Source organism: Pectinophora gossypiella, unplaced genomic scaffold (assembly GCF_024362695.1).
Source record: "Pectinophora gossypiella unplaced genomic scaffold, ilPecGoss1.1 Pgos_39, whole genome shotgun sequence".
In the NCBI taxonomy this organism is placed as follows: domain Eukaryota; kingdom Metazoa; phylum Arthropoda; class Insecta; order Lepidoptera; family Gelechiidae; genus Pectinophora; species Pectinophora gossypiella.
This window is the reverse complement of record NW_026063249.1, coordinates 269,480-286,754: the sequence shown is the minus strand read 5'-3', so window position 1 is coordinate 286,754 and position 17,275 is coordinate 269,480. Positions and strand designations below refer to the sequence as shown.

General features: G+C 44.5%; 1 long non-coding RNA gene across 1 annotated transcript; it reads left to right on the top strand.

Moving 5' to 3' along the window:
• Positions 1–8,117: 8,117 nt before the first annotated feature.
• Positions 8,118–11,157, top strand: LOC126381191 (uncharacterized). The gene is made up of 2 exons (XR_007568710.1): positions 8,118–9,349; positions 9,583–11,157. It is a non-coding gene; the product is annotated as an uncharacterized LOC126381191 (long non-coding RNA).
• Positions 11,158–17,275: the final 6,118 nt, after the last annotated feature.

Below are 17,275 nucleotides of genomic sequence, written 5' to 3'. Positions count from 1 at the left end.
TTTGTTTCTCTTACACAGATTTCTTAAACTTCGAGAATTCTGCTTTTTAACGAGTACTAATGATGCCGCACTAAACGCATTGCGTATATAAAAATGTAAACTTTATTTTATATTTCATTAGATCCTGTCGTTGTGTCAAGTAAAATCAAGTTAAGGAGTAAATGACGCCTATATCATACATAACACAAACTGATAAACTCAGTTTGCAATTAGTAACCTTAGATAAGGTGTGCACAGTTAAGTACCTATGTACTTCCTATATAATGTAGCAAAGACAAAAACCATTAATGTTGTTGCAAGTATTTATTAATTTCATTTTTTCAATAAGATAAATATGTTGTATATTAAATTATGTTTCATGTATAATCAATCACTTTGTCACTATATTACGATTGTATATAGATAAAGAGTAAAATCGATTTATCCATACGACACTTTTCGTAACTTTCAAGCTAGATATCTTGAAAACGTGACACTTTAGAGCATAGGTCCATTAAAGCTTTTTTGTTCAGACAAGTGTCCCCTATCGATTTGCACAGGTTTCATCGTGCGCCGCAGTTTTAAAAAATCCGCTAGGTGGCGCCACTGAGATATGCCAGAAAGGTTCATAGCCCTTTGTTCTATGAAATTACAAACCCAATTCTCAAAATTAAACCTAGTAACGGAAGTCCCCCATTGTATGACAATTAAAATCTAATTTTTTTTTTTTTTTTTTTGACGTGACTTATTGTAGATTTGCCGCAGATGGCATTAACTACTTGGCCGGACAAATGGGGAGCGCTGAAGGCTCTCACCCGGTACAACGTTTAAGACAACAGGCCTGAGGGTGCCCAGTTGGGCGCGAACCTCGGCTCAGGGCGTCGTCTGAGAGGAAAAATATTTGAAAGAATTAATCGACCCTAGTGGGTCGATAGCGATAAGCGCTGATTGAGGGAAATCGTCGACCACGCCGGCGGGGTCGGTATCGGGGTCCTGAAGTGTTTGGTGTCGCGAGCTGATTGGCTGCCTCTATGGCTAAAGTGATCGGGTCGTCGGGATCGTATATTACGTCCTTCGGACGCCGATACTTTTCAGTACCGTCCCTAAGCGGAATGTACTCGGAAGCCGCAACTACCAGGGGATTTGGGTGGTGCGGAGCAGAATCGAAAAAACGTTTGGAAGCTAATTTGAGCCATTGGGCAATGGTTGGCAGACCTAGGTCAATGTGCAGATTTTCATTGCGAAGGAACCACGGAGCTCCCGTGGCTTTCCGCATGAAACGATTTTGTATTACCTGTAGACGGTGGATTTGAGAGGGACTCGCATGAGCGAAAACTACCCCTGCATAGGTCATGATCGGACGGATGCAAGTCGTGTAGATTTTCACCTTATTCCTAAGGGACAATTTACTTCGCTTGTTAAGGAGACAGTGAAGACGGCCCATTACAAACGCGGCGCGATCGCGCACACGTTTGATATGGGCCTTGAAAGTAAGACGTCTATCTAAGACTACGCCGAGATATTTGACTTGCTCCTCCCAAGGGATCGGCTTGCCAAACATCTTGATAACTTTAAGTTGACGGCGTGACCGTGGCGTGTTATAATAGCCCCTTGAAAAGTACACCGCTGCACTTTTCTCCGGGTTTACCTCGATTCTCCATTTGCGAAACCACTTGCCCAAGGCATTGGCCGCGCGTTGGAGGATTCCGGTCATCATAACTCGACCACGGCACGAAGAATAGATGGCTGTATCATCCGCAAATAAAGCTAATCCGGTATTAGGGGATTTGGGAATGTCACTAGTATATAATGAAAATAGTAAAGGGGGGAGGACGGAGCCTTGTGGGACTCCGGCATGTATCGGGTGCGGTGACGAGAGCGTCCCCTCCACGCGGTAGCGAAAGGTTCGATTTGAGAGGAAGTCTCGTATGATGTGCACGAGACGGTCTGGCACTCCCAGTGAATAAAGCTTGTAGATCAAGCCGTTGTGCCAGACTTTGTCGAACGCTTTCGCCACATCGAAGAAGAGCGCTCCCGTAGCGACAGGTTTTTTTAAGTTTAATCTACTAGATATATGTTCAACAATACGGTGCACTTGTTGAACGCAGGAGTGTTTGGTTCTAAAACCAAACTGCTCTGGTGGAATAAGACTATTGGATTCGGCGTAGTCCCGTAATCTAGCAAATATGAGCCGCTCATAAACCTTCCCCATGGAATTGAGGAGACTTATGGGGCGGTAACTCGAAGGTTCGTTTTTAGGTTTCCCAGGCTTTGGTATACCAATTACAATTGCTTCTTTCCACTGCTGTGGAAAGACGCAGTTGCTCAAGGCGACGTTGAATATTGCCGTTAGTAAGCAGATGAGGGGAGCACCGAAGTTTTTAAGGACACGATTCGTGATACCGTCTGAGCCAGGGGCTTTTCGGGTATGAAATCTTTTGATAATACCTAGTACCTCTTCCTCAGTTACCTGTGGAAGAGGAGGATCGGTGGGAGGTACAGAAGCCCTACGCTGAACTTCAGAGTTCACCGTCGAGAGGTGCCTACGATCGATAGGGAGAGTGCTGGGCGAGCATTGGGCTTCGAGACTGTCGGCAAGGCATTCGGCTTTTTCGTCATCGTCGAAAGCGGGGGGTTGGTTAGGCCTATTGAGAGGGGGAGTAGGAACAACCGTATCCTTTTGAAGAGACCTAGACAGCTGCCAGATGGCCTGGTGGTGGGGCTCAATGCCGCTCAAAAGATTATCCCACCGATTCTGTCGCATGTCATTTATACGTTTTCTTACAGTATGCTGCAAGAGACGCAAATGACGGCGACATTCCTCGTTGCGATTGGAATCATATGCGCGGGTGGCTGCGTTTTTCTCCGTTAGCAGATCACGGATGTCGGTAGGCAGTTTCCAGCGATGGTCTTCCATCTCCGGAACCTGTTTTGAACTTTCGTTCAAAACCGACCTCACGTGATCCGTGAGGGAGTTAATAGCTGTCGAGGCCTCCTCTAAGGAGGTTATTTCTACTGGGATACTATCTAAGTACACTGAACTGGAAGACTGGAGGCCTTCGGCCACCTTCTCCCAGTCCAGCACTGTCTTAGGGGGTGCTGGATTATCAGGGGCGTCTAAACGGGATCCTAGTTTTAATATAACAGGTCGGTGGTCGGATTGTAACTCGTGTAGTACTTCTATAGAACATAAACGTAAGTTTATGTTCTTTAGAAGCGCCAAGTCGAGTATTTCTGGTCTGTGGTTCAAGTCAGGGGGATATCTAGTGGGCTGCAATGGTGTTATTATATCATAATAGAGGGGCTCGGCTAGAGTTTCTAATACCCTGCCTCTTGTGTTTGTTGTTAAGCAACTCCAAGAAAGATGTTTAGCGTTAAGATCGCCTGCAATTATGACTGAATTACTGAGATTAAAGAGGGCTTCGAGGTCACTTCTAAGTAACCTCTTAGAGTTATTAGGAGATAGATAAGCCGACACTAATGTGATCGGCTGATGTCCTGTCATGCCTACTCGACAGATCGAAGCCTCAATGTCAGTGAGGTCAGGTGGGTCTATGGGGATACAGTGAAGTGACTTTCTATAGTAAATGAGAGTGCCCCCTTTGGGCGCACAGATCCTGTCGTTTCGCACTAGATTATAATTTGCCATCTTGGGGTCGCGGTTAGAGGGTTTGAGGAAAGATTCCTGCACTAATAAAATATCTACCTGATGATGTTTTACAAACTCGTGAATCTCTGCACGTTGACCTAAGATGCCATCAGCATTGAAAAAACCTATTGTAAGGGAACGAGGTTTGACTCTTATTCGTACAATCCATTATTAGGCTTTAAATTGGGACAGGGAGTCTAATAAACTGTCAAGTTGACTAAGGGCCGACTTAAAGAGAATACTAAATTCTCTAAACTGGTTGACAGGAAATGCAGAGGCCTGAGGGGCCAACGCAGGAACCGGACGAGGCGCGAGAGGGGCTGCAGGAATACCTAAATTGCTACTAGGTTGGGCGCGGGGCGGATTTGTGGGTCGGACGATTGCCGGGGGACGAGTCCATGCGGATGGACGCTGCGGCGCGAGTTTGGTCTGCGTGAGTGACAGAGCCGGGAAATCGCGAGTAGAGTGCGAGGAAGGGGCCATATGGGCTTTAGTGGGACCGGGTTGGGAAGCGGCAGCGCGGGCTGCCCTTCGTTGGGCTACCTTGTGGTGGGTGCGTGGAGCCTTGGTGCATCCGCGATAGTTCGCAGGATGACCTTGCTGACCACACAGCACACAGCTAGGGGGTTCTACCTCGTTTTTGCCTCTAAGGCAATCCGAGGTAGCGTGATCCCCTAGGCACTTTACGCACCTAGGCTTGGCATGGCAATGCCTACTAGAATGCCCGTAAAGTTGGCATCTATGACACTGCGTTGGGGGGCCTCCCTTATGGGGAGTTTCGACTTTAAGGCCAGATAGACCGCAACAAGTCTTCAGGTTGAAGATCTTCTTGCCCTCATCCGTCCTTTCTAATATGACTGTGACCATGTCATACGGGACCTGGCCACGACCGCGATGCATACGGTGCACCTCAAGCACCGGAAAACCGTTGTTAACAAGGTCCTCCTTAACAAGAGTGGTTTCCCACTCCTTAGGGATTCCCTTTATGATGATACGGAGGATGCGTTCCTCCGGGAGGGCGTAGGTATGGAATTGTATTCCTCTACCTTTCAGAATTGTAGTGAGCTTTCTATGCTCAGAAGATGACGGGACTTGAATTTTGATCCCATCTTGGGTCGTGCGGGCGCTGGTGATTACGATGTTCTCCTCTTTCGCCCGAAGGGAGACTTCGTTCCACCTATTTTTGTCCCTCATATACAAGGGCGGAGGGGTGGGACCTTTTTGTACTTGAGTGCCGCTGATGGCACTTTTACAATTGAGAGCCTTAGAAGGGCTGGAAAGGGCCTTACGGGCCTCGGGGATCGAAGAGGGGATCGACGTTCCCGAGGACGTCTTCTGGACCTTAGCAGGCTCAGATTCGCGGTGACGGCGGGCTCGTTTTCCCTTACGGCCCTCCACGAGCGTGAATATGTCCTCCGAAGAGGACGAGTCCACACACTCCGACGACGAATCGGACTCGGCAACGTCCATAAGAACATCGCACGATTCCTCATCGTCACCGGCGAGGAGGGTAGCAGGGGAAGGGGAAGACGCGCGCGATTGGGACAATGCAAGAGACGCGGCGGGGTGGGCAGACGCAGTAGGCCGGGCAGTGCCGGGAAGCGATGCGAGAGACGCGGCGGGGCCGGGGGTCGCGGGGAGACAGGGTGACGACGCGCGGTCGGCACGAGCACTATCAACGCGGGGCGCGGAAGGCAAGGTTAACGCCGCAACTTGCGGTACTAATCGGCATATCTCAGCGTAAAGCGCGCTGCTTTTATCCGCTAGGATATGCGTCAAAATGATTCTACCGATTTCGGCCCACAGCTCGGAGCTGTCGGCCATTTTTAAGGGACGGCCAATCTGCTATATAATAATTACTACCGCTTCGCAAAAGCGTTCCTCAGAGAATAAGCGGCGCAAGAATCTCTGAGGCGATCGCTCGCTAACTTTCGCAACTCGAGTGGGATTGCTCGAGGGTGTGTAAGAGTGAGTTTTGCCTCTTTGCTTGGGGTTAACAAAGAAGATGTGTGCTTATGGTGTGCCCTAAGCTGGTGGCTGGCTGGTTGTGCAAGAGGGTTCCTGTGCTCTAAGTGCGGAGGGTTTTTACACCCCGAAACACGAAGAGAAAAATATAAGGGGTAGAGATTGGTCACTCTACCCCGGGTGACAGCTAGGGTCGACTAGGGTAGACCCCAAGGCCGGTGGTTCTAGCCCCGTCCGGGTAATATGCCTGCCTCAAAGTGAGGCAAGCGGACGCCCCAGGGCCACGTCCCACTCAGCTTAGTTAACACCGCAAGGTATCCACTGAGGACCACGAAACTGTGGTTTTAAAATTAAAATCGATGCAACTGTAAAATAACAGTCGTTATTTTATCCTTGAAACTTAGATAAGCCAGCAAGTTCTGAGAAGAACTATTGTTGACTCAATGAATGGCGGCAGGGTCACGCCAGCAGGTAGCCGGCAGACAATGGCGGCAAGGGGCGCGGGGCGCGCGGCGGGGGGCTGCGGGGCGCAGCGCGGGGAGCTGCGGGGCGCAGCTCGGGACCTCTGAACAAACGACCGTTCGGGACGGCCGCTCGACGCAGAGTGATTAAAATCTACAATAGTATTCCAAATACTATCAAAAAAACAGAAAATTTAAAGTCTTTTATAAAACAATTAAAATTATTCCTACTATATAAAATTAACAAAAAAAAAAAAAAAAAATTAACAACAACACCAACCACCATAGAAAATCAATACTCGTAATTGCAATAAGTACGTGCTAGCGGCTGCAATTGGCAAGTTGTCTTCGAGCAAAACACCACTACTGCGCTAATAATGTTATTATTTTTAGAACGCGCGATACAGCGTTCTATAAAGAATAACATTATTGATCTCGATTAACATTAATACGTGATTGATGTAAATCCGAAATAGTCGTTCCTGGTAATCGATGCTCCTTAGCCAGTAAAGACGATAGTTACATTCATGCATGGTATGTGGGAAACGACACGTGACGTGTCTAAAACGGAGTTCGCTCATTATAGTTTAATGCATCAGTCGATGCGCTCAGCGATGCGCTCGTAATAAATTTATTATCAACTATGTTCTATTTTTTACTTATATGTATCATTGTATGTATATATTTATAGTAATGTATATATATACAGGGTGTTAGAGACATCGTAACGAATACTGAGAGGGATGATTCAGACCATGATTCTGAGTTCATATCAAGTGGAATTTTCCGTCGCAAAATTCATGATTTTTTTTAGTTTTTTTAAATTATTTTCAATTCTATACTTTTGCGATGAAAAAAATCCACTTGATATTAACTCAGAATAATCAGCTGAATCATCCCCCTCAGTATTCGTTACGATGTCACTTACACCCCGCACAAGTACATACTGTAGCCATACAAGTAGGTATGGGTGTTAGTGACACCGTAACGAATACTGAGGGGGATGATTCAGACCATGATTCTGAGTTGATATCAAGTGGAATTTTCAGTCGGAAAATTCATGAAAATTTTCGTTTTTTTTTAAGTTATTTTCTGTTCCATACTTTTGCGACGGAAAATTCCATATATATATATATATATGTCGGAGTTAGTTATGAATTAAGAAGAGAAATTGATCAAATCGGAAAATACAATGAAGTTGCAACACTTCCATCATGAAGTTGCAACGCTCCGACGTCAGGTGGCGTACGAGCAGAGCTGCGTGAAGTCGAGGGAGTCACTACAGAGTCGTCGTGTCGAGCGGACGTGCACTGCCGTTCTAGTCGGGCAGTCTACCGCGAACCATCGTCTTGAGCGGACGTGTCGAATAATTACGATCGGAACGTGGAGTGCTATAGTCGCTCACCTATAACTTGTAGGGACGTTAAGAAAGTGTGATCGGAAAAGAGTACCTAGCAAGTACGTTCACATGTCCCGATGATTCGGTCCGAATATAGGAACCATGGGTGGTGGAGGGCAAGTAGAGGGCGAGTAGCCCCTTCGCGCTAACGTCCTTATGCGCGCTAGATTACGAGAAACTGTGTAACCGTTACGAATACCGTGACGTTGCCGTGAGTGTGTACCTTATGCTGTGACTTTATTTAATCGTGATACAAAAACTATGTGGAAGTAAATAAAATGATTGTGATACTGATGACGGCCATTATTGTCTTCTAACGCCCACCCTCCATTCTGATGATGATGTTACGACCGACCCCTACTGATACGACATCAGAAGCGGGATTAGTGGACTTGGATGAAGACAACGTGATGCGACGTTCACAACAAGACAATGCAAGTTTCGATTATCACAATCAGAAGAAGATTATGATGAATATCACATTCGTGTGACCACGTGATGAAGATGTAGTGTCCATTGAAGATGGACCTGAATTTGAAGTGACCTGGACCTTGTTAATGATCGGCATCACTACATGCCGTAAGATATGATGGCGCGAACATCGCAATATTTCCATAATGTGTGCAGTCGTGTTTGGAAATTATGGTACCTCAACTTGGAAACTGTTATTACGGTGAGTCGTTTTCATACTGGAACCTTATTGTTATTGACTTTATTGCTGGGTGAATTTCCGTTTCAAATAATGAGAAAATTGCTATTTTTTAAAACCAAATTGCCGAGACATATTGTGTCAATCCGTGTCAATCATACCGCGTTTTCCAATCTGTTTTCATCATCGTCAAATCTTTGTATTTTGGTCTAAAAATATTTCGAATCAGTTTAGACACGCTTAACCTGCGTGGTTAAAGTTGTATTTTCTCACTCCAAGCAAAAAGAAATTAATCATGACATGATAATTGAGTCTCGTTAAATAACGTGTTTTGTAATCTACCGTCATTCATCAAATGTTTCAATATTCAATATTCTTTATTTGTAATCTTTTTAAACCAATTGAAAGAAAGTCATGTGAATACGATAATACAGTGAATTATTTTGTTTCATGTCATAACTTGCACGTGGTTCGGCAATTGGTGGATTGCAAGCGGAGATGAAAATGGCGCGGCCTGAGCTGTAGCCGTGCAAAGTGACGGCATTATGGCAGCACGTTGTATACCAGCTGGACTTGCTGCGCTGTTGAAGACCTAAACCATGTCACAAGACCAGTGGTTGATCTTTTATCGGAAATTCTTATAAGTCCCGGTGAGTCGTATCTGTTTTACCTGATTTGAAATATGGGAAGTTGTAATAGGATACAAACGAATATAGTACAGAAAGTTATCTTTTGTTAACTTTAGTTAAATTGGGAATCGTAATGAAGTGAAGTAAACATTCTGAAGTAAAATGATTTGGATTATGATTAAATGAAATAGGCTTAGAAAATGCCCGAAACAGTAAATCATTAGTGAGAAAATTGGAGCAAAACATTCTAAATAATGATAATACCGAATTGGTAATTGTTTAAGTGCGGTAATATTTCCTCGAGGTGTTGGTCGCTACATTGCGACTTTATGACTTGTGTGTGTGAGAGCAGGGTGCTCTGTCGTTTTGTGGTCGTGGACCATGGTGGCCATCCCGGGAGGGGATGTTGTGACTCATGACTGTTTTGTAGCGTAACCGCAGTTTGGGGAGGAATATTACAGCCTGTTGTGCTTTGCAGTAGATGTGTAATGTTGGTTGATTTAATTGAGCAATGAAAGCTATGATTGACCTGTTTCGGAGCAACTCTGATAGGAAGCTGCGCACTTGTAGTGTTCGGGGCTGCAGCCACTTTTGTGCTGCTCGTCTTAGAAACTACAGGTATGCAGTCGAAGCCCGGATTTCATGTTGACTTTGTATTTGGTCATGACATTGTACCTGAATCTAAGTCATGTTGAACTTCGGTAGAATTACTCAAACGAATTAGAAATTAGTGATGTAGAAGAAATTGTGTAACCCATTGACTTGTTTCTGAGCAACTCTGATAGGAAGCTGTGCACTTGTAGTATTCGGGGCTGCAGCCACTTTTGTGCTGCTCGTCTTAGAAACTACAGGTATGCGGTCGAGGCCTGGATGTCATGTTGACTTTGTATTTGGTCATGACAGTGTACCTGAATCTAAGTCAAGTTGACCTCCGGTAGAATTAGTCGAACTGCACAAATTAGAAATTAGTGATATAAAAGAAATTTGTAACCCATGGACCACTATTCTACCAACTAAAATGTAAAGTTTGTGTGCTAGCTGTGTTGAGATATCGTCACTTGGTGCAAGTGGCATGAGTTGCTGTCGCTCGATTTAGTTGGCAGTGACGACTGTGTTGAGATATCGTCACTTGGTGTAAGTGGCATGAGTTGCTACCGCTCGATTTAGGTGGTAGTGACGCCTGGTTGTGAGATATCGTCACTCAGTAGAGTGGCATGAGTTACTATCGCTCGTTTAGGTGATAGTAACGACAGACGTGTAAAGAGTAATTGGATTTTCAAGTTTGGTTGTTTATAGTGTGTGAATACTGGTCAATGGTCTATGTATTGTAAGTTGATGATTTATCATGATGTAATGTGAGCTCATGTAGAGTCACGAGTAGAGCTCATGTAGAGTCACGAGTAGAGCTCATGTAGAGTCACGAGTAGAGCTCATGTAGAGTCACGAGTAGAGCTCATGTAGAGTCACGAGTAGAGCTCATGTAGAGTCACGAGTAGAGCTCATGTAGAGTCACGAGTAGAGCTCATGTAGAGTCACGAGTAAAGCCCATGTAGTCCCAAGTAGAGCTCGTGCAGAGTCACAAGTAGAGCTCGTGCAGAGTCACAAGTAGAGCTCGTGTAGAGTCACAAGTAGAGCTCGTGTAGAGTCACAAGTAGAGCTCGTGTAGAGTCACAAGTAGAGCTCGTGTAGAGTCACAAGTAGAGCTCGTGTAGAGTCACAAGTAGAGCTCGTGTAGAGTCACAAGTAGAGCTCATGCAGAGTCCTTTATAGAGTCTCATGTTAGGTCAGGAATGACCGAGCGAACTTGGATACTGTGCTGTGGTATATTGTTTCAGATTAACACACGAGGACGTGTGTCACGCAGGATGGCCGTGTCGGAGTTAGTTATGAATTAAGAAGAGAAATTGATCAAATCGGAAAATACAATGAAGTTGCAACACTTCCATCATGAAGTTGCAACGCTCCGACGTCAGGTGGCGTACGAGCAGAGCTGCGTGAAGTCGAGGGAGTCACTACAGAGTCGTCGTGTCGAGCGGACGTGCACTGCCGTTCTAGTCGGGCAGTCTACCGCGAACCATCGTCTTGAGCGGACGTGTCGAATAATTACGATCGGAACGTGGAGTGCTATAGTCGCTCACCTATAACTTGTAGGGACGTTAAGAAAGTGTGATCGGAAAAGAGTACCTAGCAAGTACGTTCACATGTCCCGATGATTCGGTCCGAATATAGGAACCATGGGTGGTGGAGGGCAAGTAGAGGGCGAGTAGCCCCTTCGCGCTAACGTCCTTATGCGCGCTAGATTACGAGAAACTGTGTAACCGTTACGAATACCGTGACGTTGCCGTGAGTGTGTACCTTATGCTGTGACTTTATTTAATCGTGATACAAAAACTATGTGGAAGTAAATAAAATGATTGTGATACTGATGACGGCCATTATTGTCTTCTAACGCCCACCCTCCATTCTGATGATGATGTTACGACCGACCCCTACTGATACGACATATATATGTCGGCGTTAGTTATGAATTAAGAAGAGAAATTGATCAAATCGGAAAATAAAATGAAGTTACATCACTTCCGTTATGAAGTTGCAACGCTCCGACGAAAGGTGGCGTACGGCCAGAGCTGCGTGAAGTCGAGGGAGTCACTACAGAGTCGTCGTGTCGAGCGGACGTGTACTGCCGTTCTAGTCGGGCAGTCTACCGCGAACCATCGTCATGAGCGGACGTGTCGAACAATTACGAGGAGTGCTATAGTCGCTCACCTATAACTTGTAGGGACGTCAAGAAAGTGTGATCGGAAAAGAGCACGTGTCCTGATGATTCGGTCCGAATATAGGAACCATGGGTGATGGAGGGCAAGTAGAGGGCGAGTAGCCCCTTCGCGCTAACGTCCTTATGCGCGCTAGATAACGAGAGACTGTGTAACCATTACGAATACCGTGACGTTGCCGTGAGTGTGTATCTTATTCTGTGACTTTATCTAATCGTGATACAAGAACTATGTGGAAGTAAATAAAATGATTGTGATACTATTGACGGCCATTATTGTCTTCTAACGCCCACCCTCCATTCTGATGATGATGTTACGACCGATCCCCACCCACTGTTACGACATCAGAAGTGGGATTAGTGGACTTGGATGAAGACAACGTGATGCGACGTTCACAACAAGACAATGCAAGTTTCGATTATCACAATCAGAAGAAGATTATGATGAATATCACATTCGTGTGACCACGTGATGAAGATGTAGTGTCCATTGAAGATGGACCTGAATTTGAAGTGACCTGGACCTTGTTAATGATCGGCATCACTACATGCCGTAAGATATGATGGCGCAAACATCACAATATTTCCATACTGTGTGCAGTCGTGTTTGGAAATTATGGTACCTCAACTTGGAAACTGTTATTACGGTGAGTCGTTTTCATACTGGAACCTTATTGTTATTGACTTTATTGCTGGGTGAATTTCCGTTTCAAATAATGAGAAAATTGCTTTTTTTAAAACCAAATTGCCGAGACATATTGTGTCAATCCGTGTCAATCATACCGCGTTTTCCAATCTGTTTTCATCATCGTCAAATCTTTGTATTTTGGTCTAAAAATATTTCGAATCAGTTTAGACACGCTTAACCTGCGTGGTTAAAGTTGTATTTTCTCAATCCAAGCAAAAAGAAAATTAATCATGAAATGATAATAATTAACTCTAGTTAAATCACGTGTTTTGTTATCTACCGTCATTCATCAAATCTTTTTAAACCGATTGAAAGAAAGTCATGTGAATACGATAATACAGTGAATTCTTTTGTTTCATGTCAAAACTTTGCACGTGGTTCGGCAACTGGTGGATTGCAAGCGGCAATCCAAGTGGCGCGGGCTGAGCTGTAGCCGTGTAAAGTGACGACATCGTGGCAGCGCGTTGTATACCAGCCGGACTTGCTGCGCCGGCGCTGTTGAAGACCTAAACCATGTCACAAGACCAGTGGTTGATCTTTTATTGGAAATTCTTATAAGGCCTGGTGAGTCGTATCTGTTTTACCTGATTTGAAAGATGGGAAGTTTTAATAGGATACAAACGAATATAGTGCAGAAAGTTCTCTTTTGTTAACTTTAGTTAAATTAGAAATCGTAATGAAGTGAAGTAAACATTGCGAAGTAAAATGATTTGGATTATGATTAAGTGAAATAGACTTGGAAAAAATGCCTCGAAGCGAATTGCCTTCTGAGTTAAATGTTACTGATTTAGAGAGTGAATAAGATGTTACACGGCACACATACTTTGGTATTGTTATTTTCTCTTTTGTTGTTGTGCTGCATTTCCAGCGTAGTCGTAACTGCAGTCCCGTTAGAGGCTGTTCAGGGCGCGGTGTGCGACTGGAGGTGTGGTGAGTGTGTAGGTCCATGGGGACCTGGTTTTAGTGGTATATGATTACCTTGTGGAAATGACCAATGATGGTCTGTTATGAAAGTGGCAAATGGTTGCCAAACTGTGGCTCCAGCGTAGTCGTAACTGCAGTCCCGTTAGAGGCTGTTCAGGGCGCGGTGTGCGACTGGAGGTGTGGTGATTGTTTAGGTCCATGGGGACCTGGTTTTAGTGGTATATGATTACCTTGTTGAGTTGACCAATGGTGGTCTGTTATGAAAGTGGCAAATGGTTGCCAATGTTGACTTATCACCGAATATTTATGTGCCCGTGTATGTGTGTGTAGAATGAACAGTCTAAGATATTTTTTGTTTTTTTGATCATTGTTGTTGTTGATGTTGATTGAGGCATTCTTTCAAATTGTTTACTCTGTGTGGTGATGCACACGGGAAATCCACTTGATGGATATGTGTACTGAAGTCTCATGTAGAGCTCATGTAGAGTCACAAGTAGAGCTCATGTAGAGTCACAAGTAGAGCTCATGTAGAGTCACAAGTAGAGCTCATGTAGAGTCACAAGTAGAGCTCATGTAGAGTCACAAGTAGAGCTCATGTAGAGTCACAAGTAGAGCTTATGTAGAGTCACAAGTAGAGCTCATGTAGAGTCACAAGTAGAGCTCATGTAGAGTCACACGTAGAGCTCGGGCAGAGTCCTTTATAGAGTCTCATGTTAGGTCAGGAATGACCGAGCGAACTTGGATACTGTGCTGTGGTATATTGTTTCAGATTAACACACGAGGACGTGTGTCACGCAGGATGGCCGTGTCGGCGTTAGTTATGAATTAAGAAGAGAAATTGATCAAATCGGAAAATAAAATGAAGTTACATCACTTCCGTTATGAAGTTGCAACGCTCCGACGAAAGGTGGCGTACGGCCAGAGCTGCGTGAAGTCGAGGGAGTCACTACAGAGTCGTCGTGTCGAGCGGACGTGTACTGCCGTTCTAGTCGGGCAGTCTACCGCGAACCATCGTCATGAGCGGACGTGTCGAACAATTACGAGGAGTGCTATAGTCGCTCACCTATAACTTGTAGGGACGTCAAGAAAGTGTGATCGGAAAAGAGCACGTGTCCTGATGATTCGGTCCGAATATAGGAACCATGGGTGATGGAGGGCAAGTAGAGGGCGAGTAGCCCCTTCGCGCTAACGTCCTTATGCGCGCTAGATAACGAGAGACTGTGTAACCATTACGAATACCGTGACGTTGCCGTGAGTGTGTATCTTATTCTGTGACTTTATCTAATCGTGATACAAGAACTATGTGGAAGTAAATAAAATGATTGTGATACTATTGACGGCCATTATTGTCTTCTAACGCCCACCCTCCATTCTGATGATGATGTTACGACCGACACCCCCACTGTTACGACATATATATATATATATATATATATACAGGGTGTATATATTTTTTAACTTTTTGTTTATAGCAATATTTACAATACTATATTTAATTATAATTTGATTCAAACTGTGCTAATAATTAATAATATAAATGTTGATTTTAAAACAAGAATATTTGTTTTTTTAATATATTAGTAATACTAAATAATTAATAATATATCTCAGTTATCAAGGTGGCCAATGGGAATGTAATTTAATGTAGTGTCACTAGCCACCAGTGGTGGCCAAGAGTGGTGGCCAATGGGTATACCCTAAAAAGATTGTTCCCGTAGACCACCACTGGTGGCGGATGGGAAAATATTTAATGTCGTGTGTCACGGGCCACCAGTGGTGGTAAACAGGGTGGTGGCCAATGGGAATAAACCGCAATCAGCTGTTCAAGGTATTTAACTTTTGAGTGAACAGCTACCACCTCTTTTATTTATGCCTGCCCTAGTAAAGGGTAAACGTGCCAGTGATGGCCATATTAATCAATATTTTTTAAATTGTTTTGTTTCATCCTTGTGAGGCCAAGATTTCCAGACACAATAGTTAAAAAAACAATGGGCATTGGTCCCGGTTACTGCTTACTGATGTAATAAGTAGTCGTTACATGAGCCATGTCAGGGGCATTTGGCGGCTCAATAATAACCCTCGCACCAGGATTGACGAGGTTGGTTATCCACCTCACAACCAATAGGATAGAACAAGATGTGAACATACATAAATCACGGCTTTATCCCTAATGGACCAGACAGAGCTACAAGTAATTACACATATCTAATATCACACTTACTGCGCTACTGAGGTGGGCAGAGTCACTTTGTTGTACAAGTTTTGTCCAAAAATGTAGTCGATTACCTACATTAATAGTTGATAAAGAAATGTACTTTACAATTCATCTCGTCTCCTTGTGTAGTATGCTTTATTTTATGATTACGTAATATCAGGCTCCCTTAACACCGTCATCCAGGTCAAATGGGCATCACACTAGCGGCGAATGCGTACATGGCTAGCTAGGTACGGGACAGTTTCATTAGAATACTTTCAGAGTTTTGCAGGCCCTAAACAACTACTACTACTCATACACAGTTACCACCAATCACTGACTAAGGTGTGCAAATACTAACACCTCACTTTACAATGGATCAAAGGACACAGTGATTCAAGAGGTAACGACGCGGCGGACGAGTTGGCCAGAAGGGGAATGGGAGGTAACAGCCATCGGTCCGGAACCGATATTGCCGATCTCATTCGGACAGGTCCGCTCGCTGCTACGAACGAGAGCAGCCAACAAACACACCTTTTTTTGACGTGACTTATCGAAGATTTGCCGCAAATGACATTAGCTACTTGGCCGGACAAATGGGGAGCGCTGAAGGCTCTCACCCGGTACAACGCTTAAGACAACAGGCCTGAGGGTGCCCAGTTGGGCGCGAACCTCGGCTCAGGGCGTCGTCTGAGAGGAAAAATATTTGAAAGAATTAAACGACCCTAGTAAGTCGATAGCGATAAGCGCTGATTGAGGGAAGTCGTCGACCACGCCGGCGGTGTCGGTATCGGGGTCCTGAAATGTTTGTTGTCGCGAGCTGATTGGCTGATTCTATGGCTAGAGTAATCGGGTCGTCGGGATCGTATTACATACTTCGGACGCCGATGCTCAGGGCTGCCAGATGTACGATTTAAATCGTACTCGTACGATTTTTTGGCATTTCTACTCATGTACGATCGCAAGACTACGATCGTACAGAAAATGTACGATTTTTCGGTACCTGGCAACATTTCGTAATAAAACAAATGTGTTACTCCGGCAGCTTTGATTTTTTTCAACGTTGCAGGCATTTTTCAATCACAAGTGCAGAAGAAATTAAAAAAGATACGATTTAGATGGCGCCATTCTATCGGAACTGGACTGTCTTGAACCTACCAATGCTGTTTACAGTAATTACAGTAAAAAGTACCGACGTTACTGCCACTCATGATACTGGTTCCAAGAATAATAAAACCCGAGGACATGCAAGTGATGCAGGCGATAGATGACGAATATTAGTATAAGTCTAATAAACAGTTTTATTGCATTATTTTTCTGATTCTTAACGAATTATTCTCATTTTTCATAAAAACTTTGAACTTTTAAGTTGTACTATCTTTTCATTTCAAAATTTCCTTGGAATACGATTTTTTTGTAGTTGACGTACGATCATGCCTTTTTTTCATCTGGCAGCCCTGCCGATGCTATTCAGTACCGTTCCTAAGCGGGATGTATTCGGAAGCCGCAACTACCAGGGGATTTGGTTGGTGCGGAGCAGAATCGAAAAAACTAATTTGAGCCATTGGGCAATGGTTGGCAGACTTAGGTCAATGTGCAGATTTTCATTGCGATGGAACCACGAACGATTTTGTATTTCCTGTAGACGGTGGATTTGAGAGAGACTCGCGTGAGCGAAAACTACCCCTGCATAGGTCATGATCGGACGGATGCAAGTCGTGTAGATTCCAAAGGGATAATTTACTACGCTTGTTAAGGAGACAATGAACACGGCCCATTACAAACGTGGCGCGATCGCGCACACGTTTGATATGGGCCTTGAAAGTAAGACGTCTATCTAAGACTACGCCGAGATATTTGACTTGCTCCTCCCAAGGGATCGGCTTGCCAGACATCTTGATGACTTAAGTTGACAGCGTGACCGTGACGTATTATAATAGCCCTTTGAAAAGTACACCGCTGCAC